The 27,790-nt window shown below is 31.9% G+C and overlaps 1 protein-coding gene across 2 annotated transcripts in view; it reads left to right on the plus strand.

Moving 5' to 3' along the window:
- Positions 1-27,790, plus strand: part of LOC106874729 (uncharacterized) — a 1,612,306-nt gene that overhangs the window by 247,171 nt on the left and 1,337,345 nt on the right. The gene's annotated exons all lie outside the window — the stretch shown is intronic.

Below are 27,790 nucleotides of genomic sequence, written 5' to 3' on the forward strand. Positions count from 1 at the left end.
GTTTAATTTTTTTCCTTTATAATACAATCATTGTCTATTTTTGCATTGGTAGTTCTGATCAATATTTCATTTGGGGAAAATGAAAATCAGTGTAAAAGAAAGTGCAAGTCTCCAGAAGTTAATCTGTCTGAAAAATATAGAATTAACATTAGAATTTATTTACACTAATGGCAAAACTAAACCCACAATAAGAGATTTGTAAACAACCACATATTTAGTCCAAATGGCACTAACAGGGCAACGAGTCTACAATAAAGTATGTATGTCAAATGACACAGGGGGGGTGGGGGTCCTAGGGGATTTGTATTTGGGGGATTGTGTCAGGGTTTTTTTTACACAGGTGGGCGATGGAACATTTTTTGGCCGATAGGTGGATGATATTGCAATTTGGCTTGAAAAGTTTAGGAAACACTGGTATAGAGCTTCAGGTCATCCACAAAGAAATTATGTACTATACTGGTGTCTCTAGCAGTTTCAGACACTAATATGTAATCATTAGTATTTTCTAAAAGAACTGATAATGGATTTGATGCCAAAAGAATTTCCTAAAGACTATCCTCTCAGAATATTTCCTTTGAAATATTTATAACAGCAGAGGTAATTCACTGATATCACTTGTAAGTGTCAGGTTTGTTGCTGAGGTCTTTTTGAGTCTCTCAATAGCAATGACTAATTTAGCAGTCTCTGTACTTGTACCAAGAGATTACAGCAACCATGAGTGGGGAATAGAATCGAATGCTTTCCTATAATAAGCCATACTGTCACAAGGTTCCTGCTGTGTTTTCTTACTCTGGACATTACAGCTTCATAAAAAGTTGTTCAGCACACACCCACACTCCCTTCATTCTACCTCCTGTTTATTATTCATGAAGTTATCGGAATCACAATGATCATGGAGTTGAGACAGTTTAAGTAAAGCTTGTATATGTCTGAGTTATGGGCCTCTAATTTTCTACCCTCTCTGTGGTTTCATGTTTGGCTTTGAGATTTATTTGTGCTGTAGTAAAGCAATTTAATACGTCAATATGGCCTTCCATAGTTATTTGAAATATACATATAAATGACTTTCAGTAGAAGGTCAGCTTGTTTCATTTTCCAACTACTAAGTCTATTCCAGGTGCCTTCCTGTTATGTAGTTTGCCTCCAGCTGTGGTGAACTTTTTGGTGTTGGCTGTGTGTTTTACTGATGATGTTGGTGCAGTATTCTTTCCTTACCGTATTTAGCAACGATACATCCTGGTGTCAATTTCTTTCTGTATTTGAAATTTTATATTAGAATGATTCATGATCTTGAGTAGTGGCTTTCTTAATGGTAATGTTTTGCTTTTGCATTTCCAGTGTAGCACCTGTGTATTGGAAGGAAACTGGTGATTTATACTGGCTTGCTCGAACATTTTTCTATGATAATGAAGTTTTTCACTCAGCATTCTGAGTTTATGCTTTAAAGTAATTATCTTTTCATCAAGAGCTTGGCATGAAGAGTCACTGGAGAGTTTTGTTATTTGTTGCATAAGGTGTAATCAGTGAGGTGTGCACCCATAATTCTTCTTACATTTTATTGTTATGATTAACCATCCAATATGGTAGCATAGATTGTTGATGCTTTCTTCAAGTTTTGTTTACTAGCTAGGTTATATCTGTTTAGTAATTTCATAAGTGGCCATTTAGTGATTCCATTATTTACTCCTATATGTTCTTTAAGAATGATAGCATCTGTGTATATGAGGATACTAATATTCCAGTAATTAACATCACATGATTCTATGCACTCCCCAGTAATACTATTCATAACTTTCAATATGAGAGCAGTTGATTCTTTCTAAAATCTTAAGATTGTTGTTTCGAAACGTTCCCAATTTTAGTATGTTCTACATTCATTTCTGCTGAATTGACTACATATGGAAGTGTATGAGAGTTTACTCATGGTGGCAGCAATTTGTTTACATTATTTTGATATTTCTTATAATAGATTTTGATCAGTAATCAAGGTTTTTAGAAGAAGGATTTGCATCATGATATTTGGAATAACAATTCTAATGTGTGATACACATTATAATTTTTTAAATATATTTTGCAAAGCAAAATGCTTGTTGCCAAAGCTGTTTAAGTTTGTTTTAGCTTCATCCCATATTGTCATGTATGTCTGTATGTCTGTTTGCATATTTGTACCTATGTATAAATGTACATATGTATGTATGTTTTATTTGGAGTTTATTTTTAAGTTTTTTTTTTTTCTTTTTTCAGAATTCAAGCCAGTCACTAACAGAGTGGCAAGGCTCTTTTGTTTCAGTCATGAAAACTCTTGATGTTTATGGTTACCTGAATTGGTTAATGTATACATGTATGTTCTGATTTAAGTGTTTGTGTGTGTGTGTGTGTCTGTGTGTGTGCATGTGTGTGGAAAAATTGCAGTTGTAAGTTTCATAACAGAACACGGGTGCATATGTCTCATTACTGTTTGTGTGTTCATGTATATGCATTTTATATGCATATATGATTGTGTGCACAAGTTCTGCTAGGAATATCAGATGGAAATCTCTGAAATGTTTCAAGATTTTCAATTTCTCTTACTGACTATATTAGGAGCATGCAAATCAGTCTGCTGTGTTCATTTTTGAAGAACCCAAGTATTTCTAGGTTTCTGTACAAACCAGCTGTTAAGTGGCTTAGTGCACCTACATTAATAGGAACAAATCAAAATATGTAGCTGTAGGTTTGTCATTAGATCTCCATAGATGACCTCCTTTCCACCAATTTTTGAAGAGACATTTGCATCTACTGAACAACTGATCCATGTAATGGTGTATGACTTTTGATCTCTGCTACATACAACCATATCTACCTTGTGCCAACACTAGTTTGCTATTTCTACTGGAATGTTTCATTAGCATTCTTTATTTTTAAAGGTGCTGATACCTTCTGGCTCTGGTGTACTCTTGGTGTAGCGGTCAAAATAATCATTCTTGAATATAGCTTTGTAAACTGTCTCAGCAACAATATCATGTATCATGGGCAACAGTATTTTTCAGACATTTTTAGTCAGCTACAGATGATGTAAGTGATATCTTTCATACTTGCATGGCATAATCGACTCTTTCTATTGAATTGTGGGGTTTAGAGGCATTCATATCTCTTTTGTCTCCTTGGATAACAAAGGCAGTATGTATGTACACATGTTCATATATGTGTTTGTGCATATACCTATGTACTTGTGAATATGTTGCTTGTGCATATACATATGTATGCATGTTAATGTGCACACACACATGCACACGCCTTCATTATATTAGTAGCTACTTTAAAAATCACATATTTTAATATGTTCCATGTTTATATTTAAAATTTTTCCTTTTAATACTTGAATTAAAAGAATATTGCTCAACTCACTTTCAAAAACTTGTGAAGTGAAAATAATTCTTAGTTCTTAAAAGAACTATAAATTTCCTCACAAATTAGCATTTAGACAAATAATTATGAAAGTATTACAATACCTCCTTCAAGTCAAAATGAACTTGCCAATTTTTATTTTTAAAAGTGTGTTAACTCATCAACAAACACTTCTGTGACTAATAAACAAAATTTCTTTTTTTATTAAAATTGTTTTACAATATATATATATCAAAATCTATGTAATTGCACACTGTGTTTATATTTCCATATATATATATATATATATATGTATGTTTATCTAGCTATTTGTATGTCTGTGTAAGGGTAAGTGTTTATGTTTGGGTATATGCCTGTGTGTCTGTGTGTGTATTTATGCATACATATATTATACTATAACATTTACGTATATTTTACATGTGCACATGCATACATACATACATACATACACAACTGAAAATAATATCTTTTTTAGGAGGCTTTCTTGCAATAAGATGTTACAAATGCAATGATTATATATATAACAATTTATTATATGCTTCAAAATATTTATTAAAACACCATGATAAACAGGATCAGATTTAAATCTTAGTATGCCCAAGACACCTCAAGTTCTGTGGGCTCTTCAAGCACAAAGATTGAAATTCAGGATAAGTCCTCGAATTTACATTTGAAAACCTGTCTATTGTATTAAATGTAATTGGCAAATTGGCACATAGAAAGTTTCAATACATTTGTCTATGCAAAATTTTATCATTTAAAATTAAGTACAGTAAGTTTTACAATCCTACAACTATATATACTATTACATTACCTTTCTTTCTATACTTGTTATCTGAAATTTTTTTTAAGGAATTCCTCATACTGTATTGTTTTTAAAACACTTCTCTCTACATTCAAAAAGCAGAAAGCACTTAGTCTTTCATAAGTCATTATGCTTCTCAGATAATCGTTTACCAGTCCTCATTTACTGAATGACATCTATGAACAATTAGTAACCATCAAGATCAAATGCATTCTGAGAGCTACACCTACTCTTGAAACGGTATCAGTAAGCCCTTCATCATGGATTAAAAGTGCCTTTTGAGAGTGAGTGAGGCATGACCTGAGCTTAAGAAGGTTTTCAAATTATAATTATTCTATGAACACATTAAAGTCATTAAAGCAGCAATTTCATTTCAATCAGTTTCATTTTTTATCTTAGCATTGGATAAGCTATGTAAGTTTATTATGACTTTGAATATATCATGCACTGACAGATAGACAATCCTGAATGTTTGAAAAATAACAGATAACTGATCTAAAACGACATTAATGAGTCCCACATTTGGACCTTTCTCTTGCAGAAAGGACAACTTCCTCTGAGGCTGAGGCTGGATTTGTGTCACATGTACTGCTTTTCCTTGGTTCATGTGTTGTTGCTTTGTAGACTGTATTTTTACATGTTCCTGAAATTCAGTTTAACTCTGCATACATACTCTGAAGTGAATATTTATACTGAGGTCAGCTTCATGTACTTGAAAATTTTTATTTGCACCGTTAAAATGTGCACAAATTAAATTCAGATCTTAGAGATCAGAGCAATTTCAAGACAGTCCATTTTGTCTGCCAATGTCTGAGTCTCTGTCTTGCTTTGGAGGTTTCTTACAAATCATTTACATTCTGAAGGCTTTATGAACGTATCCATATCCATTAACAAGAGCTTCAATAGCATCAGCTTGTGCTGACCGATAAGTGTTTGAAAATGACTTCAAAGTTGGTACTCTTTTATTTCCTCCTAGTGGTGATGCAGAAAAAATGGTGTATAATTTTGTACAAAACAAAATAGCTAACAACATATACACAGAAAAGTCAGTCGTTTTACCAATAAAATAGGATGAGTGAACTGCACAAAGAATGAAAACTGCAGCCAGGTTCTTTTGCTTAACTGGTTCTTGCATTCCTGTGAGGTAACTGGACATATTACTGGCATTGTCATAGCACTGACCCCTAGCAGTCTTTAGAATTTATCCCCACTTTTGTTAGAAATTCTGAGATGAAGCCTGTACTTCAGCTTTGTAAAAAGTAGTCTGCACAAAATTTAGAAACATTTCTACTAGTTCTCCAGAAACAACAAATATGCACAATAACTTTAGTTGGTTGACATGAAATCCTGTCTGCAGTTGAATATACAGAAACCTAGAAATACTTGGTAGTTTTAAGTCCTGAGACAATAAGATTCTTAAAATATTTTGCCATCAATAGGACAATTTGGGATTACCAAATGCTTTTAAGTGACTTATCAGAAATGGATTAAAGTAGGCAATAAATACCCTAATCCTAAAGATTTTCCATCGTGCTTAGGTCCTGTGATTTCTCCATTACCCTAAAATGTCAGGCCTCGCTTGGCTAAAAATATTGTCATGGTCACTTCACAGAACAATATGTTAGTTTAGTAGTTCTTGCTTTCCTACACATGATTTTCAAACTTCCTGTTATATGGGAAGATTCCCTACATAAAATATTGAACTTCAACACAGAATTTCTGTGGTCTTGGCTTTGTTCATGTGTTTTCATTTGCTCTTCTGCTTTTTTAGTATCATTAAAGCCATTGTTGTTAGAAAACCTGTCACATCTGCTTGACATCAAAGTACAGAAAAAGCAATAAACTGCACTCCTTGATGGGCTGTTCAGGAGTAACTTTCTCAAATACTGATCACCATTGTTATGGATAATATAATATACTGTAATTTTAAAATAACGATTCAGCTAAAAATTAAAAATTCAGTTAAACATCATCTAATTGATAATGATGCTGAGATTCTGGGTAAAAGTTGGAGGCAGTTTTGTTTTGACATATAACTGACTTAGACTGGAAGAATATAAATACATATAAATACATGCATTTCTCTGGTAGAAAACCACATGGCTAGGTTTAGATCCCATGCTGGCATTTCACTGTTCATGTAAGTAAACTGTGTCAATTCATCATGTTCAATATTTTGAGTTGATACATTACTCATATTTTCTACAGATGTACTTGGGCTAATTTCTCAGAAATCTGGTTGTGATTCTTCATCCTTCACTTTTAAGTTTTCCTATTTTAAAGCAAGGAAAAATTTTATAAGGTATTGTATAGGTACTAAATTAGTAACATTTTTCTTTACTTCATTTTTTGTTTTTTGTTTTTTGGAATAGTTATCTCCTGAGTACTAGACAGCCCAATATTCTATTTGAGAATACAATATGGACAGAAACAAAAAGAAAATAGTCTAAAAAAAAAAAACAGGAACTGATGACAATGACATAGACTCACTTCATTTAACCCTGCCACAGGTAAACTAAGGCAGGGGTTTATGCATACTTCTGTTATTCCTATATCTGGGGCAGATCATTAATCTTACAGCCAAAGTTAATGAAATGCTCATAAAAATGGGTTGAAGTGATTAACTGGTAATCAATGATTACAGATTAAGTATTTTGTTTCCATAAAATTACTTTTCTTCAAAATTTTGTTTCACTTTCTTAGGGTCCTGGAAATGAAGATGCACCATATACACTTCAGAAAAAATAATAATTTAAAATAGAATTGTATATTTCATGGTTCTCTATAAAGTTCAAAAATCTTATGATGATATATGAGCTTTCAACTTTACCTTCACTTTTGTTAATCAAAATGGGATCTGCTGATGTAATGATCCAAATCATTTTGTGAAGGAAGAAAGTATTTTGGATTGCAATTAAAATTTATTGTTATTAGCAACAATCATTACATTTATTTTTGTTTTGAAATTCTAATAATAAATAATTTTAATTATAATCTTTCGTTGTAATTTGTTTTTCTTCAATATGCATATTTTGTCTACTGAAGCTTTACTGTATGTTTTGGAGTGTGTGATCTTTGCTTTCCCAGTAAATACAAAACCATGACACAAAATTATCATCCACTTTGTAAAAGATGGGAGTTGATCTTGAAATGCAGGCTCAAAAACAAATTTTGTCTTAATAGTTTAAACTTACAGCCAAAATGACAGCATACCCACACCTGCCAAAAGTCAGCCCATATCCTTCACAGAGCTTCTAGCCAGACTCCACAATACTCAATGTGTAATCAACAGATGATAAAAATGCTATTAATGATTCCACAAGATTTGTGGTTTATATGTTGCTTCAATCATCATTATATGCTACATTCTGCATCCACTATAGATCGAAAGTGGCTGTCTTAAATCACAGACATGCTTTGAATGATCCCTCACATGTTCACTGCATATTACAGCTGATTCTGCAAATGAAAAATGAATCAACCCCTCTACTTGTCTGGTAATATATTTTATCAGTTCCCAAAAGGTGATAGGCAAAGTTTATCTCAGAAGAATTTGAACTTAGAATACAAAGAATGAGAACAAATGCTGCAAAGCATTTGTTTGGTTTTCTAATTATTCTGCCAATCAACCAGTTTTCCTTTTCCTGTAATCTTGAAAATAATATTTCTACTGTATCATCAAAGTAGGTCACATCAGTAATTCCAAAACAGAAAACGATTGCAAATATAATATAATACCCACTTCATTTTATTTTGAAATATATATTATTAGGTATAATAAAATATAAACAAATATGATTTTCATAATCAAATATAATATGCATAAATTCTATTATCTCTAAATATATATCATGAAACTTTTTATTACATAGAATTGATCTTCACATATACAATGTGTTTATTCTATCAAAAATGTATTTAATCTATGAAGGCTGCTAAATGTTTCACAGACATGAAGGATATGAATTTAATTTGAGATATTTAAAAAGAATATGAACCTAATTATTTTTAATGTTGGAAACATTATATTTAATTAACAAGTAAACTTGCTCTAAGGGAGTCTAACAGATATTCTTAATAAGTATCTCAGAAGCCAATTATAATTAATGAAAGTTTTTTCAAAAGTTTCTTCTCAATATAACCACAAAGAGATTATATGCTGTTATAGGTATTTGGCCTCTATTTAGTAATCTGCAGTTATTTATGTTCAGTTTTTCTGGTAATTGTAATGCTTGATACTTGTTCTTCATGAACACTCTATTAATTTAAATTAACTTGATTATTTGTCATAGTTTAGCCCCAGGAAAACTCTGATGCAGATAATCAGTCAAATGATAAGTTGTACCATCCTTGATCGAACGTTTTGGGATTATATTCTAAACACAAATTCACAGCATAAGCCTTACCATCTTTGGGAAATAAGCAATTGTCATGTGATCCTTATGATTATACCAACACAAGCTCATACTAAACTTTACTATGGAGTAAATCCTTAGACCTTTGGCTCTCATGGCATTTAGAAATAAATTAAAATTATTAGATATATTAGACAGTTATGAATGTCTGTCATGTTTATACAACTTCATTGTAGATACTAAAAGAGGGATTTACAAAGTGAGTAATTTGCATACAGTTGACTGATTGTCAATATACAAATTAGCTTATCTACTTGGAAGCAAAGTAGCTGCCAAGATTTTCTACATCTCAAGAAAGCAACAATGAGATTGTAACACTACAGATACATTTTCAAATCCTTCCTTGATTCAATTTTTTTTCCTTTGAGTTCAGTGTAAATCAGTATTATATTTGTCTTTCAGCTTTTCTTCCAGAGTGCTTTAAAACCTCCCATAAGTGTGCAACTCTGTGTGTGTGTGTGTGTGTCTGTGTGTGTGTGTGTGTGTGTGTGTGTGTGTGTATGTGTGTGTGTATGTGTGTATGTGTGTGTGTGCGTGTATTTGGTGGGACAAGTAGGATAACTAGTACTCAATACATAAGCATGATATGCATAAATTCTATTATCTCTAAATATATATCACATAATTTTTTTAGTACATAGAACTGATCTCCATATATACAAAGTATTTATTCTATCTAAAATGTATTTAGTCTGTGAAGGCTCATAAATGTTTCACAGACATATTGCAAATTACTGGTTTTGTAAATCCCACTTTTAGTGTCTACAATGTAGTTGGATAAACATGACATTTATAACTGTCTAATGTATCTAAAAATTTTAATTTATTTCTAAATGCCATGAGAGCCAAAATCTATGGATTTACCCCATAGTAAAGTTTAGTGCTGGTGCCATGTAAAAAGCATCCAGCTCCACACTGTAAAGTGGTTGGCATTTGGAAAGGCATCCAACTAGAAACCATGTCAAATCTGACTTCTGTGCTGGTACCATGTAGAAAGCACTCAGTTCACTATACAGGGTGGTTGGTGTTAAGAAGGAGATCCAGCCATAAAAACCAGGCCAAGACAAACACAGTAGACTGGTGTAATCTTCTACCTGATCAGCTCCTTTCAAACCATCTAACCCATGCCCACATTGAAAATAGACATTAAATAATGATGATGATGATGATATATATTTAATAATTTTAATCAGAAGTTACAAAGTAATTCAAGTGACAAAAATTTCATACTTGGCATTTATCACATTATATATATAATTACTAGTTCCATAAGAATATTAATTTTTGAACTACCCAAAATGCACCTGAATTTAGACATTCCATTTGTTAATTATTATGCTTCAGAAAAAGTATTAATATTGTTTGCAACATATTATAAGTAATTCATAATTCTTCCCTTTTATTTCTATAACATTGAGCCAAGATTAGCCACACATGAAAAATAATTAAAAACTACTCCCTTTCAGCTAATCCAAACACAAAGTTATAGTAAACATCAGTATTGTTGCACATCTAATTTGCAACAGTTTTGATGTTCTGCACTGAATTTTCAATGCTGTATAATTAATCTTGGAAAGATCATAGTTATTACAGAGAGTATCTCTTAGTCCAGCTTGTAGGACTCCTAAAATATCCAAATATGCATAAACAAAACCAACATTAAATTGATTATAATATTCTCAGATTTCAATATTGCTTTCCACATAAAAATATTTGATGATGGATTGTATACAGTGTTATCAGGCACCAGACATAGAGAAACATGATGCACATAGTGTATTGACGGTATGGCTTAATAAATGCTTGATCACTTATCTCAGCTTGGAAATAGCAGAATTGACTGAAGGTACACAACAAAAGATACAACATTCCTCTTCATGACTAGTATCAGCATTGTCATTATTGTTGTGTCATCATCATCATCATCCTCAAATTACAATGCTTATTTTTATGTTAACAACAGTGAGATATGCTTACAGATCTCATATCTTTTCATTTTGAGCATAATTCAATTTGTGATCTTTAATTTTCCATGATCTACCAACTCAGCAGTATTTGTAAAATTTATTTTATATGTTATCATCATGTATTGCACACCTGCAATGTATTGATTAAGTGTGAGTTCGATAGATGCTTTGCCACTTTTGTTGAACCAGTTTGTGATATTGTCTGTCTGTTGCATTCTTTGCCTGCCTCTTGATCTACTACCCTCTACTCTTCCTTCTATGATGATTATTTCCAGACTTGTGCCTCTTCGAATATGGCCATAATAGATGAGCTTTTGTTGTTTTTACACAATGTTCAAAAGTTGTCATCTTTCTTTCACCTACTTGTTGTAACACTCATTCAGTTGTCTGGTGATCCTTGTAACAGACTAGTAACATTCTCTTAAACACCCACATTTCAAATGCATTGATTATATTCTCTTCAAATTTGTTAAGAGTCTATGCTTTGCAACTACAAATGCCTCTTGGTCATATGTGCAGTTGCACTAGCTTTCTTTGTTTAACTTAGTTGGGAAACTTTTACTGCTCCAGACATTATTAAGCTTTCCATTTTATTACTGTTTCTGTCTAACTTTGATGCCGCTTCAGATATTTTCCAGATATTTTTAAAGCAATCACTTTTTTCTCAGGCTACCACCTGATTTTAGGTGAAATATCTAACACTTGTAATATAAATTTTGTAAAAACTGAAAACTACTGAAAAACGGTTTAAAAATTTTTTCGTCCCAAACATTTAAATACATTTTTTCCCAACTATTGCAGTACTTATATGATTGAGTTAAAACAGCTTGCATCATGCTTATATCGCTGACACACTTTACCTTTTGGTATATCATTATATTGTACTGAATCCTGTTTACTGATCTTCATTCACTAAGAATTGCACATTTTTGAAATTTAAGCTTTGAAATTCATTAATTCTGGCACATTAATACATAAAGAAATTTTACTGTATGCAGTCATAAATTCTGAAATAATCAAAAATGTATTTGTCGTTTTCACATACAGTTACTGCTTCATATATTGTATAATAGTCTGCTGTAAATCATCCTAACATTTTCTCCATGTTTATTTCTCAATGAGCTAGAGTGGCAGATTTGTTATGTAATGGTATCTTCAGGCCAGTATTTTCTTACAATATTAGAATTCTTTAAAATAATATGAAAAGAATTGTGAAAATAGAAGCCTGATGTTTGAAATAATTTAAGATTAGAATAACTAACTAAATTTAAAAATTGGCTTTCCATACCCTGTTATTATTTGGTTGACTGTAAACAAGTTGTCTCCACAAATCATCACACAATTGTTATCTCAGTATTATTTTATTAGTACACAGCTTGTAAATATATTTATGCATATGCATGGGTAAACATTTTTGAATAAATGATTCCCACAAAATGTCTTGGTATCAGTTAAGAATAAACAAAACAATTTATTCTTTGTATGGCATTAGCAAAAGGAATTATTAAATATAACTGATTACAAATATCTCTATAAATCAAAGAATATACTACCGTATTTTAAAATATGACTTATTCGTTGAAATTTTCAAGTACCCTTACTGTGTGTGATGAACTATGTAGCCTGAAGATCATTATTAACAATCATATCAATTATAGACCAGCTAAATGAGAGAATAATCTATTTGTTTTTAAGGTTTTATGTCATACAAAACAGTTGTTATTTCTTTCTAAGTAAATCTTAATGTGGTACAGGAAGTGCCATGTGAACCACTGAAATCTTTTAGTAACAAATTCTGAAAATATTGGCACCTATCTTGACAACAACAGCAACAACAACAACAACTACTACTACTACTACTACTACTACTACTTCTTCTTCTTATCATCATCATCATCATCATCATCATCATCAATTATTGTTATTGTTATCATCTTTTGCTTGGAAAAAGATAACTTCACCAAATGAAATTAAATTTCTTGTGAAGTAACTTAACAAAATACTTTCTTCAGGAAATGAGATAACAACATAAAAGAGGAATCATTCACAGAATCTAAAATGCCATAGGTACATTGCTGTAAAAATTGAAATCCTATATTGTTAATTCATGAATAGTTTATTAGTCTATGTTAAATGATAATATGGGTTGATTGACAAATAGAAAGTGAATAGAAACATAAAATCAAACTGTATAAAAAACTTTTTTTACATATTTCCTTTATGTACTGATCATCATTTAATATATTAAAATATAAGAGAGGCAGGAGTGGATGAGATTGTAGCATATTAAATCATACTACAGATTGGATAATTGATTTTGTACTTTTGAGCTGTGACTGAAGGAATGAAAAAAATCACCTGAGTTCAAATCAAGTAACATTGATAAAATTCAACCAGTAGTATGCTTTATAAATGCCTTCAGTTATATTCCTGCTCTTCAAAACATTCAATTATGAAAATGTACTGTAAATGTGCATGTACAAATGTATTCTTTTATTGTCCAGTTATAGAAAAATAAAATCTGTGAGAATTATGATAAAGTAATAGATTCAACTTACTATCTTTATGCATTATCTAAATACTATATCATATGCACTTTAAGATATATTTAAAGAATTAATCCAAAATCACTAACTTTACAGGGTCTTTCTTATATTAAAAATAATTTTTAATAAAGGAAGTCTCTAAAGCCTAGTCATTGTTCAGTGAAGTTTTGTCAGAGTATATTAACCTCAACGGAATATACAAAAAAGTTGAATCTTTGTTTTAGAAACTGTATGATCAGTAAGAACTAACGATTCTTTCACAGTATATATATTGGGTTGCACAGATTAAATGTCTTTTTTTTTACTCACATTTGAGATGAAAACTATGTTTAACTGTTTTGACATCTTTGGTTTGAATATCCATCTCAAGGTAGAAAATTTGTTTTTATTTCATTTTCTATATTTTTTGGTATGTGATAGAAGTCTCATAAAGCATCGAGTGATTTTCATTATAATAAATTTTCTTTAACTCTGAGTTGGTTTAATGTCTACTCCTCAGTATTGATTTACTACTACTAAGAATAAATAATATTTAGGCTTGAGCAGCAAAAGGTTATGTGAAAAAGAATGTTATTTAAATTGACTCTTTTGAGAAAAAGATTGATTTTGAATTTATTCATCTTTTTTTTCTTCTTCTTTTAGCTGTCTATTTCTTCAATCAATATTGGAGCTAGTTAATATCACAAGAAAGGTCAGCTTTTGCTATCCTAACAAACTAAGAAGCAAATTAATTTTCAGTAGGATATTTTTCAATGTTTCAATATCCATGATTTTAATTTCGCTTTTAGTCTTACACTCTTTAAAAGCTTATGCTTGAAACATTTCTGTGTTCTAAACAATATCCGAATTTTTGTTTTATCAATTGATAGCTATTTTCATTTGTTACAAGAAAATCATTATGATTTTGACGTGGGTTCTCTGAAAATACTGGTGAAATTGCATGTTTTCTTTTACAAATTAATGTGCACACATTTCATGTGTTGAAAGAACATTAGCTTTCAGTTTGGTGTTTGAAACTATGCAAATTTGACTGACAGTTAGGTCATATTAAAAAGGGGCTATATGAAGAGTCTTTAGCTAAATTTTTAAAGCATAGCTCTTGAAATTGATTGATTCCATTATTAAAATGCTGAAGATAACTTTTAATTCCTTTGAGCTTTTCCTTTTTCTTTCTTTTTTGCTTCAAATACTATTCATGACATTATATTTAATTTAGACCTTGTGGCTATAATTCATTTTTCCAGATAGTGAAATCATAGATATTTCTGAGCACATAACATTTTCCAGCCTCTAAAATAATAGATAACTTTTGAAATTATATTTTATACTTTAAACATGGTGGGAAAATAGATAAGGATCTCTTCATTAGGGATGTAGTGGAAGACTTTTAGTTACTTAGAGGAAAAGGGAAAAAGACCAGCACAATTAATGATAAGATGATGTAATTAATACTGAGTTCAAATATCTGTGTCTAGATATCTGCAATAAAAGCATGGATGGAAAAGGAATTCCAGAGGTGTGCAGCCCTGTGGTGGCTGGGTGATGAATGAGAAAAGTGTTTAGCTCAAGGTTGTAGTAGAAGGATAAATGACAAACAGAAAAAACTCTCTGTGTGCCAGTAATTGTTGCACCTTGCCAAATGAGCTTTTGCTAATGATTTAAATGACCTCTTTCTAGATGTGGTCCCAGATATGCAAACAATACTTTAATGGGGAACACATCTGAATTTTGTAGATGGTTAGCAATTGAGCAAAGCAGAATCATTTCCCAACTTTGAAGATGCAACTATATCATTGGAGTATGTAGTCTTTCAATAGGCAACTTGGTCTTAGTTTTTTAATATTATATATGTGATGTCACCATATCAGATGATCAGAAATTCTGAAGCCTAATGTTTGTTGTAACTTTGGGGCTTTCATTGTAATGATGTATAAAAGGAGGTGTAGCACAAGTTTGTTCCCTTAATATGCTTAGAGATTGTATCTTGTTGCTATTGAACACCAGGCTGCTATCTTCATTATAGATAATCATTTCAAGATCTCTGTTAATAGAAATAATTCTAGTTACAAGTGAGATGACTCTAAAATGTAGATAATTCCAGAATTCAGAACTTCAGGAAGGACAGAAACGCAGCACCTTTGGTTTTCTACTCAAAGTAATTACAGGAAAATCAGTAACACATCATAAAGAATATAGGGAACAACCAAACTTTAGGTGGCACTAGAATTTACAAAACATGAATCAGAGTGAGCCCCATCAATACTTGGTGTAACAAATAGCTGAGCTGGCAGACTTTCACTCCGAGAGTCATAGAGCTGACAGTCGAGAAGGTTAGATGACAGACAAGCAACAACTTCATTAGACAGCATAGAAAAAATATTTTCTGGAGATATGCCCACACCTCCTTATTCTAGTAGGAAGACATGACCTCTTCATCTATTTTCTTCTATTTCCCACATAGTAAGGAAAATCAACAAAGACTTAGTTTTTCTTTTGACCTTCATATTCTTTCTTTACCTTATTTTTGAATCTATTTTTCTGCTACTTTTCATGCCATTATTTACATTACCATTTGCCTGATTGGCACCAGGTAATGTTGATAATTTAACTGTCGTTGTCATGGACCTTATTTTGTTTGGTATTGTTAGATGTCCTGTGAGGTCTATATATTGTTGTATGCCCTCTGTATTGTACACTGTATTGTACACCCTTTCCATGAAGCATCGTTTGTAGTCTCTAAGAAACATTTTACAGGGTCTGCCAGCATTGCTTAGTCACTGCCTTCTATGTGATGAATAAGCTGGGTTTTTTTTTTCATGTTATGATGCTTTAAAGTTTGTGGGTACATAGATTCTGATTGGAGAAATATGTCCATCTTGGCCTCTCTATCAAAAAATCAGAATGGCCTGCCTTGCAGCAAAGAATACGTTGAACTCCATCAGGTTTAAATAATCATCTATTGCTGAGTGCTCAATATCAGATTTGATATTGTTGCTGATACTAGTGAAGGACTCACATATTTTTGTTGCCTCATTTTTGGAATGGGTCAGTAGAAAGACATCATCATCATATCTTTAATACAGTGTTATGTACTGTCATGAATGGAAAACTTCTCTCAGGCTATCAAGGTTGAGGGTAGTTATCTGTATGCCAAATTCATAAGAGGTCTCGGCATAATTTACCTACATTGTTTTCAAAGAATTCCTTCACTATAGTAGTGTTCATAACTCCCTGCTTATATGGGTGGGTATGGGTGGGCTCTAAGTTCCTCATGAAGGTCAAACACTATGATGTATCCAGAGTAGTGCATATGCAATACTAGAGATATATTTAATGATTTAATGCTCTGCAAGCCCATCGGTTAGAGTAATATTCTGATGTTTACTAAGTATCCCTATTTCCTCTGTAGTGAGAGTTCCTAGCTGTTGATAGTGGTGGTTTTCAGGTATTTGGTGCAGATTGTAGCCATGTTATCTTTATGTGAGGCATGTTATATGTCTGCTGTTTTCTATAGAAGTCATTGTTTCTGTTTGTGCTGGGCATGCTGTATATAATGTATGATCTGTGTTGTCATTTGTGGTTATGTTGTCTCTATTTGCAGACATGGTATTGCATATGGTGTGTGATCTCTGAAGCAAGTATTTGAATTTTATATTGAATTTCTTTGGAAGTATTTGTGCATTGCTTGCTCAATAGAGTGTGTTACATGCAGGCTGTGAAGCCATCAGCTAGTGGATATCATTGCAACTTTCATATTGAAGAGATGAAGTACCTTATAGCGTTTGCTGATTTATTTTGCTAAGGATGTACCTTATGATGATGTTCTTGGGTCTTTGGGAGGTGAGATGGATTTGTAGAAGTCTCAGCAGTTGCAGAGTTAAATGTACAGTTAACATTTGTCTTGAAAGTAAACTTATTAATGTTTTCTTTCAAAATCTTTAAACAGAATTACAATTGTTTTTGAGATAGAGAGTATTAGTCTGGCAGTGTCTTGTGGATACCATGCATTAATGTATCTGAAGTAGTTACAATATATGAATACACCATCTTTCCAGTTAAATATAAGAATTGAATGCCAGACAATAGGCAATAAGAGTCAAGAGTTTATCTGTTGTTAAAGGCTTTATGCTAAATCATATTGATAGAGAAGGTAGATAGATAGTTATACATATAGATAGACAGATATTGATAAATAGAAAGATAGATTGATAGAAATAAAGACAGATAGATAAAGAGAGAGAATGAGAGAGGTATGTGGACTGGTGAATAATAGGTGGTTGGGTAGATGTATTTAGACAGAAGCAAGGTTACATCAGTATACAAGGAGATAAAAAGACAGACCCCATGTAGAGAAAAAATATCAACAATGATCTTAGATGAGAATAAAGATGTTGTAAACCACTTGATAATTGAGGCACACTTTATTGGAAAATTTGAACTGAGAATGAACTGCTACAGAAAATTTGAAACAACAATACATATATTTTTTCTTCCAGCTACACAAGTACCATTCCCAATCACTATGTCTGAGAGAACAAAGGGCAGAATTTTGATGCTAGGTTGTAGATTTGTTGCTAGTGCATTCTGCTCCAAGTTATGTTGCAAAGCATATTGGTCTTTGAGGTTCAATATGTGGTAAGAGAGTGTAGAAGTAGAGCTGTTGCTATTCTTGAAAGTTGTTGGGAAAGGAGGTGCTTAATTTTGTTTGAGATTAGGCCAATGTGATGTTTATTCAGTAAGTTTATGATTACTTTAAATGACGAGTGAATTGTTGAGGTAATTCAGCTATTGTTGAATCTAGTGTTTAGGTGTGTGTACTAGAAGTCAATTTTTGCAGCTGATATTTGAAAGTGAGTAAACAGAATTTAAAGTTATTGAGTAGGAAACTTTGAACAAGTTTGTATTGAAGATAGCATTGTACTTATGAGAGAGGAGGAATTATTCCTAAGTTAAGGAATTGTTCAATGATAAATATTTGCAACTTACAGATAATATGAGATTTGTGCATTTCTTTTAATTGCTGTGGAGTGATACATATTTAATTGGTGCAGGCATAGCTGTGAGGTTAAAAACTTCAACTTGCAACCATGTAGTTTGTTGGTTTGGTCCCACTGTATGGGTCTTTTGCAAGTGCCTTCTACTACAGATATCTCTTGGGTGAGTTGGTAAATAGGAACCAAGCAAAAGCCCATTTCATACGTGTGCATGTGTGAAGGAGCATCATTGTGCTTGTGTTTCTGTTGCTTTTTACTACTATACAACCAGTGTTGGTTTGTTTATGTTCCTATAACTTAACAGTTGGCAAATGAGAATATGTGTGTGTACTAGCAATAGATAAAACTATTAATGCAAGATATATTAAAGTTAACTCTGATATAAGTACCTCTTTTGATCTCTCTCTCTCTCTCTCTCTCTCTCTCTCTTTCTATCTACATGCATACACACATACATACACATGCATATTAGACACATACACACACACACACACACACACACATACACATATATGTATATACATGTGTGTGTGTATATATATATATATATATATATATATATATATATATATATATATGTTCTTTTATTCGTTTCAGTGATTTGTCTGTGGCCATGCTGCAGCACCACCTTTAGTCAAACAAATCGACCCCAGGACTTATATTTTGTAAGCCTAGTACTTATTCTATTGGTCTCTTTTGCTGAACTGCTAAGTTACAGGGACGTAAACACACCAACATCGATTGTCAAGCGACGATGGTGAGGGACATACACTGACACACAAACATATATATATGTGTGTATATATATATATATATATATATATATATATATATATATATATATATATATATATATATATGTATACGACAGGCTTCTTTCAGTTTCTGTCTACCAAATCCACTCACAAGACTTTGGCCGGCCTGAGGCTATAGTAGAAAACACTTGCCCAAGGTGCCATACAGTGGGACTGAACCCAGAACTATGTGGTTGGTAAGCAAGCTACTTACCACACAGCTACTCCTATGCCCACATATATATATATATATATATATATATATATCATTATATGATGATAATGATGCTGATTTTACACCATGTGGTATTCCTAAGAAGTTTCCAGTTGTCTTTCGGTTACAATGTTATGTGTTGGAGAATATTTGTGTTTGGTTTCAGTATAAGATACGGTTATGGCAAGCTGAACAGTATTCGTGCCTTTGGTGTTATATTATTCATTTGGTGTTCTTTGTTGATGTTTTGACTGGTGATTTTCTTTTGAAAATGTTTATCTGAATTTATATTTATCTTATGTAACTGTTCCAGCATGGCTAAGTGTGTGAATAAACATTTTTTGTTGAAATATTTCTAACTCTTTTTTACCAAGCATCAGCTTTAGCTGTTGTCTACGTGTATGTTGTGGTAATATTCGATTTGGACTTTCATTCTCACCTGTATCATAGAGGAATTTCTTTTTTTTTTCTTTTTATTTTGTGTGTGTCTGTTTGAGTCTATGTATGTTTATGTTACTCTGTGGGACATTATCTAAGAATGTATGGATTTGAGGTCTGTAAGCTATTTGTCTGTTTTGGGCATGGTAGCTAATGTGTCAGGAGTGTGCATAGCAGTGTCAATGTGGTCACATAAAATTTTTATTGAATCAATATATAGGAATTAAGTTAGTAGTTTCATTAGATAGTTACATTGTCCAAGTGTACAGAGAAAAGTAGTACTCTTTGTAGTTTTTGACCAGATGTATTATCATATCTTTTATCTATTACTTCTTTCAGTCATTTGACTGCAGCCATGCTGAAGGAATATTTATTAAAAAAAATATATAAGATAAGAAAAACAATTCAGGGTGACCAGTGGCATGTATTTGAGCAAAATAAACAAATACAGGTATATCAAATACCATACATCATAAATTCTTGATTTACTAAAATTGATTTGTTACTATTACCACATGGCAACTAAGCTCAGTTCCACTTGAGAAGATAATCTCAAGATTCAAGTATTTCTACAAAGGTGACATGCCATTAAAGGTAAAGACAGGCTTGTTTTCTGGAGATAGGAGGACAGTCATGGACATGCATTCTGGTTCACTAGCCATCATCTGCAGGAAAATTGTCTGACCTTACCTTCTTGGGACTTAAACTTATACAATAAAGAGTAGAACACATTATATATGGCTGAAGTAACTTGCCTTAGGTTACAAGTGTGCTGAGCCAGATTGTCTATTACTTTTCTGTTGCCAGCTCATTCCTGTTTCCAAGCAAGATAATAACTTTCCATGACTAGATATGTTTCTCATGGATAATTGACAATAATCAGTCTTGCATGTATGACAATGAATCTCATTTACAACCATCATGTGATGTCTAGACAAGGGCACACACAACGTATACACACATATACATACATACATATACGAGGTGCTTTCAGTTTCTGTCTACCAAATTCACTCACATGGATATAGTTGTTATATTAGAAGAGATCACTTGCCCAAATTGCTGTGCAGTATGAACTCAAAACCACATGGTTGGAAAACGATTTTCTTAACTACACAGCCCCCCCCCCCCACACACATATACAGAGGGTGTGAGAGTTATTTGAAGAAATATTTGGTAATTTAATAAAGCAATTTCAATGGAGGACCAGAAACCTTCATATGCCTGCACCTACTGGTCCTTATTTATTTGGGACATTACCTGGATAATATTGGTCTTCATTGAAGCTGTGGTATGGTGAGTATGTTGATTAGTCTCCCTTTCAACAATGATCTAAACATATTAGTCAATGGAATTTAAGTCTGTGACCATGCAGGTCAGAAGTTTGGTGTTACATGATTGCAAAGAATGTCTGACGTCCATTCTTAGTGTATGTGATCTTTATGAGAAAGCACCAAATTCTTTTGAAACATGCATAGCTTTCTACTATATACTTCATCCAACAAGGGTTAAACGATTGTCTCCAGCATTTCAACATATCCAGCAACATTAATCCTACAACCCTATAGAAACATGTGAGGTGGCATGACTGAAACAAACTTCTTAACCACACAGCCAGCCTGTGCCTTATAAGTTTGTATGTATTTGTTAATAGAAGTGCACAGCACTGAGATAAATAGTTATCTCATTGCTGCAGTGATTCAGTTAATGAATTAATTTGTGTTTCTAACACTTGTGTTGACACAGATTAGAGCGACCAGTTTAGTTCAGTTGCATGTACATGTGATATAATATGATATAATATAATGCATGTGTGTATATATATCATTAAACTGCTGTTCTTTCTGTGACAAAGAATGCACAGCAAATCTCTGAAGAATGAATTTGAAACTAGATAGATTTTTCACTGCCTGGGTGAATGCATTTTGTAAAACCACATGCATGTAAGTTTATCTTGTGTGTGTGTGTGTGTGTGTGTGTGTGAAAGAGAGAGAGAGAGTGTATGTTCTTGAGCAAAACTCACATTGCTCTGCGATCACTTTGACACATAACGCATAGTACACTATTCACCTGTTCAGACAATGTCGATTTGATGGAGAGAATGAGCTAATGTGCATTTGATAACTATAAACAAATCAGTTGTGCAGGTCATTCAGCAAAAGCTGAACACTCATATGTTGTCTTCGATGGGAGAATCCATATATGGGGTGGGGTCTTGTCTATGTGTGTATAAGGAGGTTCTTTGAGTGTGTGAGTGTGTTGTCATTGGATTTTGAAATACTAAATGTACTTTGGGAATTCTTAATTACAGATTTTAATTAATTTCTGGGGTAGTTTCAAGTTCCTTTAACATATTTTAATTCTGTTATATTTATAATTTATAATGTTTATAGACAATTGAAGAATAGAAAAATTTTATTTAAAGTGACTGAAAGCACTTTGATAATTATTTATGAAATTGCAAGACAGTTTATTTAATACTAAATGCTAGATAGTTAATTATAATGTCATGGCACTGCTTATATTTGTTTGAAGATTTCATTGAATTCATATTTGTGTATCACTCTAAAAACATCACAGAAAGCAATAATATTAAATCATTTATTAACAGCAATAATACCAAGTACTATAATTATCAACAGAGAAACTTTTAAATTATGAGGGAAGACTATAATATGTATATATAGTTGAAATATTTCCTGCTGATGAGAATATTTTCACAAAGTGTTTAAGTCAGTTAACTTACTAGAAATGACAGTTAAATTTCCTTTATTTATACCTTAAGGTTTCAAAATAAGTAGAACAAGTCTAATTGACTAGATCTATTTTCCAGCCTGTATTTCATTCTTGCCTGTTCCTCATACATACACCTCTGCCAACCTCAGTGTATCCACTCTTTTTTGTCTCTCCACCAGCCTGATTGACTGATGAATTCACTTCTATTCTTCTGACTTATTTCATTATTTCAAAGGTTTTTGCATATCTAAGATGTCTATAAAGTACTGCTTCTACTTCTCAGATTAAGAAATGAAAGCAAAATCTGCAAATTGTTTTAACCCCATTTTCATTCATTATTATATGTAAGTGAAAATAAGTAAATTCAAATGGCATTAGTCTGGTTCTTCGTAATGTACAATAAATCCAGTGATATTTCAAATTAATAAAAGTCCTATAAATATCTTGATGAAGGTAAAAATTTGTACTAAAATCAAATAAAACTGATTGATATAAAGCATTCTAATCATTATTGATTTCTAATTCAGTATCAAAATATTGAATTTAGAATCATACCATATGTTTATGTTTTAGATGAGATGATTGAAAATATTTGCATAATTTGACATTTTATGTTTCTGATCTTATTTTTTTTTCTTTATAATAAGTGGCATTAGAGTTTTACATCTTGTATCAGTGAATTTAAAAGAAAAGTTGAACTCTGTCTTTATTAGTAGAATTTGATTTTCTTTTCTTGGTGTTTATCACAAAATTTAATTTTAATATGACTTATTTTTCCATAAAGTGCCAATATGGTCCATTTAACTACCTCATGCCAAATTTTGCTTGATATTAAAAACTAAATATTTGCACACTGCCAATCTCTGAAGTTCATATAATTTTTAACTTCGAATTTAAAATTAAAATGTCAATTGTTCATTGTTTGCATATATCCTCCTAAACTCTTGTCATTTGTATGAGCTAAATATTTTTCAGTAAAGTAATATATAAAACTAGTAAAATGTACTTTGTCACATAGACACATCACACATTAGGACAGGAACAGTCAATTAAATGAACCCTAGTACTTGACTGTTGTTTTATTTTCTTGACTTTAGAGGGATGAAAAACAAAGTTGACCTCAGGAGAATTTGAATTAACAAAGTATAGAGCTGGAAGAAGAAATAAACAAATCATTTTCCTCATGTTTTAACATAATTACTGTCCCTAATCTCTTCTGTTTCATGATTTTAATCAAATTTTACATAATAACAGTTAGCGAGAAGACCCTAATGTTAATACAGTTTTGTTAATATTCCAATACTTCTTAGGATTATTTTGAATAAACTTTCCCAAGTGCTTCTTTTGCTTCTGTGCTTTGTCTAAACTATAAATTTTCTGACTTCAAGTGCATCATTTACATTCTCTAAATAAAGCTGGTAGACTCTTGAAAAAATTCTATTTGTCACTGTCAAACAGTGTATACATTATTTGTGAGTTAATTTTAAGAAGTTGAATATTCGTTCTCTCTCTTTCCCTTTCCCTATCTTTTACTCTCTTCATCTGCCCCACTCTGTTTTATTAACAGGAGATGGGAATGAGAATTCTATGGTTTTGCTATGGAAAGAAACATTTTGTAATTTGTCATAGCAATGATTATTAAAATTACAATGATGAAGATTATCAATGCTTGTTTTACACGCTGACATGCATTGTGTTTATCTGCAGTTTTCTTTATTCTAATTATACTTTTATTGAGTGGAAAAAATGCTAAAAGTGTTATTGTAACATAGGATATAGCACCAGGTCAGCTCTGATCCAGCAGACCGATGGCACATAGGTAGTTGGCTCAATAACATAGATGTGAACCATAGAACTATTTTTCTAGATAAGAGTGGTTGGTGTTAGGAAGGGCATCCAGCTGCAGAAACTCTGCCAAATTAGATTGGAGCCTGGTGTTGCCATCCGGTTTCACCAGTCCTCAGTCAAATCGTCCAACCCATGCTAGCATGGAAAGCGGACGTTAAACGATGATGATGATGATGATGATGATGAAATCATAACTTTGTCAAGCTGAGAATCATACTGTATACTCAATTATATAATTGAATAAGAGTAGCACTGTAGTTAGGAAATATTGTATTCTTCTCATTGTCCAGTATATTTCTCCATACCTGTAAATTCTAGAGAGGTGGGGGGAACTGCACAGGCAAAGGGGTCCCCTCTAGAGTACTTAATATTAGTATTGTGCATCACAGCACAGTGTGACAGTACTATGATAGCAAGGGCATCTGACCTTACAATTTGCCTCAGTGAATTCTGTCCAACTATGTTAACATGAGAAAGGGGACATTGAAATGATGATGATGATAATTTTTTGTAAACCTCTGTCAGTTTCTTTTGTTAATCAAACCTTTGAGTGTTCTATGCATATGCATTGTTTTGCTTTCATTACTATATTTTCTATGTGTATTGAGAACGTTATGCTGTTGTATGTAACTCCCAATATTTCTGTCTTCCATGTAAGTAGTATATTTATGTTGATAAGTGGGATGGTTCATTGTATTTGATATTCTCTGCTGTTACTAGTGAGAAGGCAACGATTCGGTTAGTGCTATTTTGTCAGTTGTTTTGGAACTATCATATCATATATCTTTAATGTGTAAGATTGATGAGTAATATGATGGTTGATCTGAATCTATATAATGAGTTTAAAAGCAGAATGCGTGGGTTGGCAATGTCTAGAATTTGTCTTTCTAGGGTTAAAGTTATTAATTTTGTCTCTTGGTAATGCACATTAATCCAATAGTTTCGTTCATATACTGTTTTCAAATGGTAAAGCTTGGAAGGCAACCAACTTTAATGAAAGTGAAGTACCTTTAGTTCATATAAAATTATTCTTAGCTACACAACTTTGTCATGCTAAAACAGAAAAATATATTGGATACAGTGTTATTAAATTTTCCACTTAACATTGTTTTGCTCATATTTTGAGAAAGTTACAATTTTTTTTCAAATCACCAATTATTTTTACTTGTAATATTTTGATAACTATAACAGTTGTGTTATTTCAACTTTTAACTATAGAGCATTTATCAAAAAGTTAGCAAACAAGATTGGTTACACAATTTATTGTTGGGAATAAAAATTCATGAAGGCAAGTTTAATGATCTAAAGAACTTGAAATGCATTTTCATTGTTTTCATTATATATGAAATTTCCAAGACTAAATCATAATTGTTAGTAATATTCATATTGGAAAAATGTCTAAAAATAAGAATACTAGACAATGGGGATGAAAGTCCTATTAAATAACACATAACACTAATTTCTTTTGTATTTTAACTGAAAATATGTAAGGTAATATCTTTCGTTAATTCTAGAACAAAAGCAATGAAATTTGTTTACACAGCCATAAAGACAGAGATTTAGATCATTTGTAAAGATTTTCTTGAAAAATTAAAATTCACTTAATATAAAACTGTCCAAAATTGGAAATTAAATTTAGATTTTTTTGAGGGTTCTGTATATTGACTTATTTTCTTATGAATTTTTCATTCCTTTCACAGAATGAATAATTATTAATTCTATTGCATTATTTAATTTAGACAATACTGGTGTAATGAAGTCTTACATCAATAATACCTTTAATTGCTCACAATAAAAATTTAGCAAATTTAAAGCAAAGTAAGAATTTATAACATTTAAATAAAATCTAAGATTAAATATTAAATCCATATTTCCAGTGCTCACTTAATATCAGTTTTTTATGTTATAAAATTTACAAAGAAACTAAATTGGGAACATCACAAGTGGTAATAAATATTGAAATTCAGCCTCTGACCTATAATTATTGAGAAACTAGGAATCAAAATTTGAGAGCAGCTGGGTAAATTCGAAAGACCAAGGCACATAGTGTCAATGATTATCAATAAGAGAGAAAATAACGATTTTAGTATTTAATAATATTTGGTTTATTTCTGCTAACCATGTTTATAAAACTGTAGAAAGCAGTTGACTATATTCTACTCAAAAGAAGCTACTGTCTTTACTTCCTGTTAAAAGAAACTTTATTATGATTGAGGAAACAAACAATTTTTTGCAATGTGTCTAATAAAAATTCATCATTCATATGAAATGTTTCCAGATACTGAAAGGTCATGATTTTATTGTAAAGAAAGTAAAAAAATAATAGCATTTGTTTTCTCTATGTAAAAAGTTTATAGAAATTAGCTACAGTTATATCTGTAGTGTATTTCATTCTTCAGAGATTTTATAAAGTCTTCAGCATTTACTAAATGAGATGATATGTTGTTATATTACCAAGTAAATGATTCTCCTTATCATCATCATCATCCTCATCAATGCCATCATCATCACCACCATCATTGTTTTGCCATATCACATACTGGATCCATCATTAATTCTGAGATTAATCTAGAAACTTAATTCTTGCTTTATTAATTTATTTAGTTGTAAAATGATAATGTGCCTATTTAAACAAGGAAAGTATATATTTAAGAAGTATTTCATTAGCGTGCCACACAGAATCTTATCTTATTATGAGTCTATTAGGATCAAATGAAGCTGTGTTAGAATTCAATCTCAATTGTTTCAGTAAACTCTGCCCCTAAATTCATGTTCTGGTTTACCTTATACATTTCATGTGTCAATTGGTATTAAAATATATCAATAAACATTATTGAACACACATACTCAATGTATGTACTTTGCACCAGACCATGACAATATACAAATAGTGTAAAAATCTATTTGTTGGTATTCCTCAACAAAACATTTCATCATCATTTAACGTCCACTTTCCATGCTTGCATGGGTTGGACGATTTGATTGAGGACTGGTGAACTAGATGGCTGCACCAGGCTCCAATCTGATCTGGCAGAGTTTCTACAGCTGAATGCTCTGAGGCATTATCGACTACACATATTCAATGTATGTGATTTTAGACAGGTGAGACAACTTGCTCCAAATCCCATTCAGAAGCAATGGGCATTGATGTTTTGTCATTTTTGTGGTTTATCAACATCAATGTACCTGAACTGAATTGGAGGTGGGACATATCAGCAAACGGCTTTTATACTATTTGTATATAGTCACGGACTGGCGATTTAGTTGCCTCCAATTTGGTTCAGGTACATGATATTGATAAACTACAAAAATAGTGAAACATTGATATCCATTGCTCCTTAATGGGATTTGGGGAGAGTTGTCTCACCTGTCTGACTTTCAAATGTTTTAACACCCAGCGCTCTGTGGGAGTCATCCCTACTGTGCTAAATCACAGCCTACTGGTGAATAAGCACAGCAAAACCATTGAGCATGTGCCTTCGATAACGTTACAATAATAGTGCTGCTTCTAATTCATATTTGAATGTATTTATATCAATATTAAATGTCACAGGCATTTACTTAATCTGTAGATGCATGTCTTCACTTTGTCAAAAGTCCAGCAAGTTATGACCCATCTATTGAGAATCCCTTCTAATAAAAGGAA

The sequence above is a fragment of the Octopus bimaculoides genome, chromosome 3 (assembly GCF_046866305.1).
Source record: "Octopus bimaculoides isolate indiv1 chromosome 3, ASM4686630v1, whole genome shotgun sequence".
In the NCBI taxonomy this organism is placed as follows: Eukaryota; Metazoa; Mollusca; class Cephalopoda; order Octopoda; family Octopodidae; genus Octopus; species Octopus bimaculoides.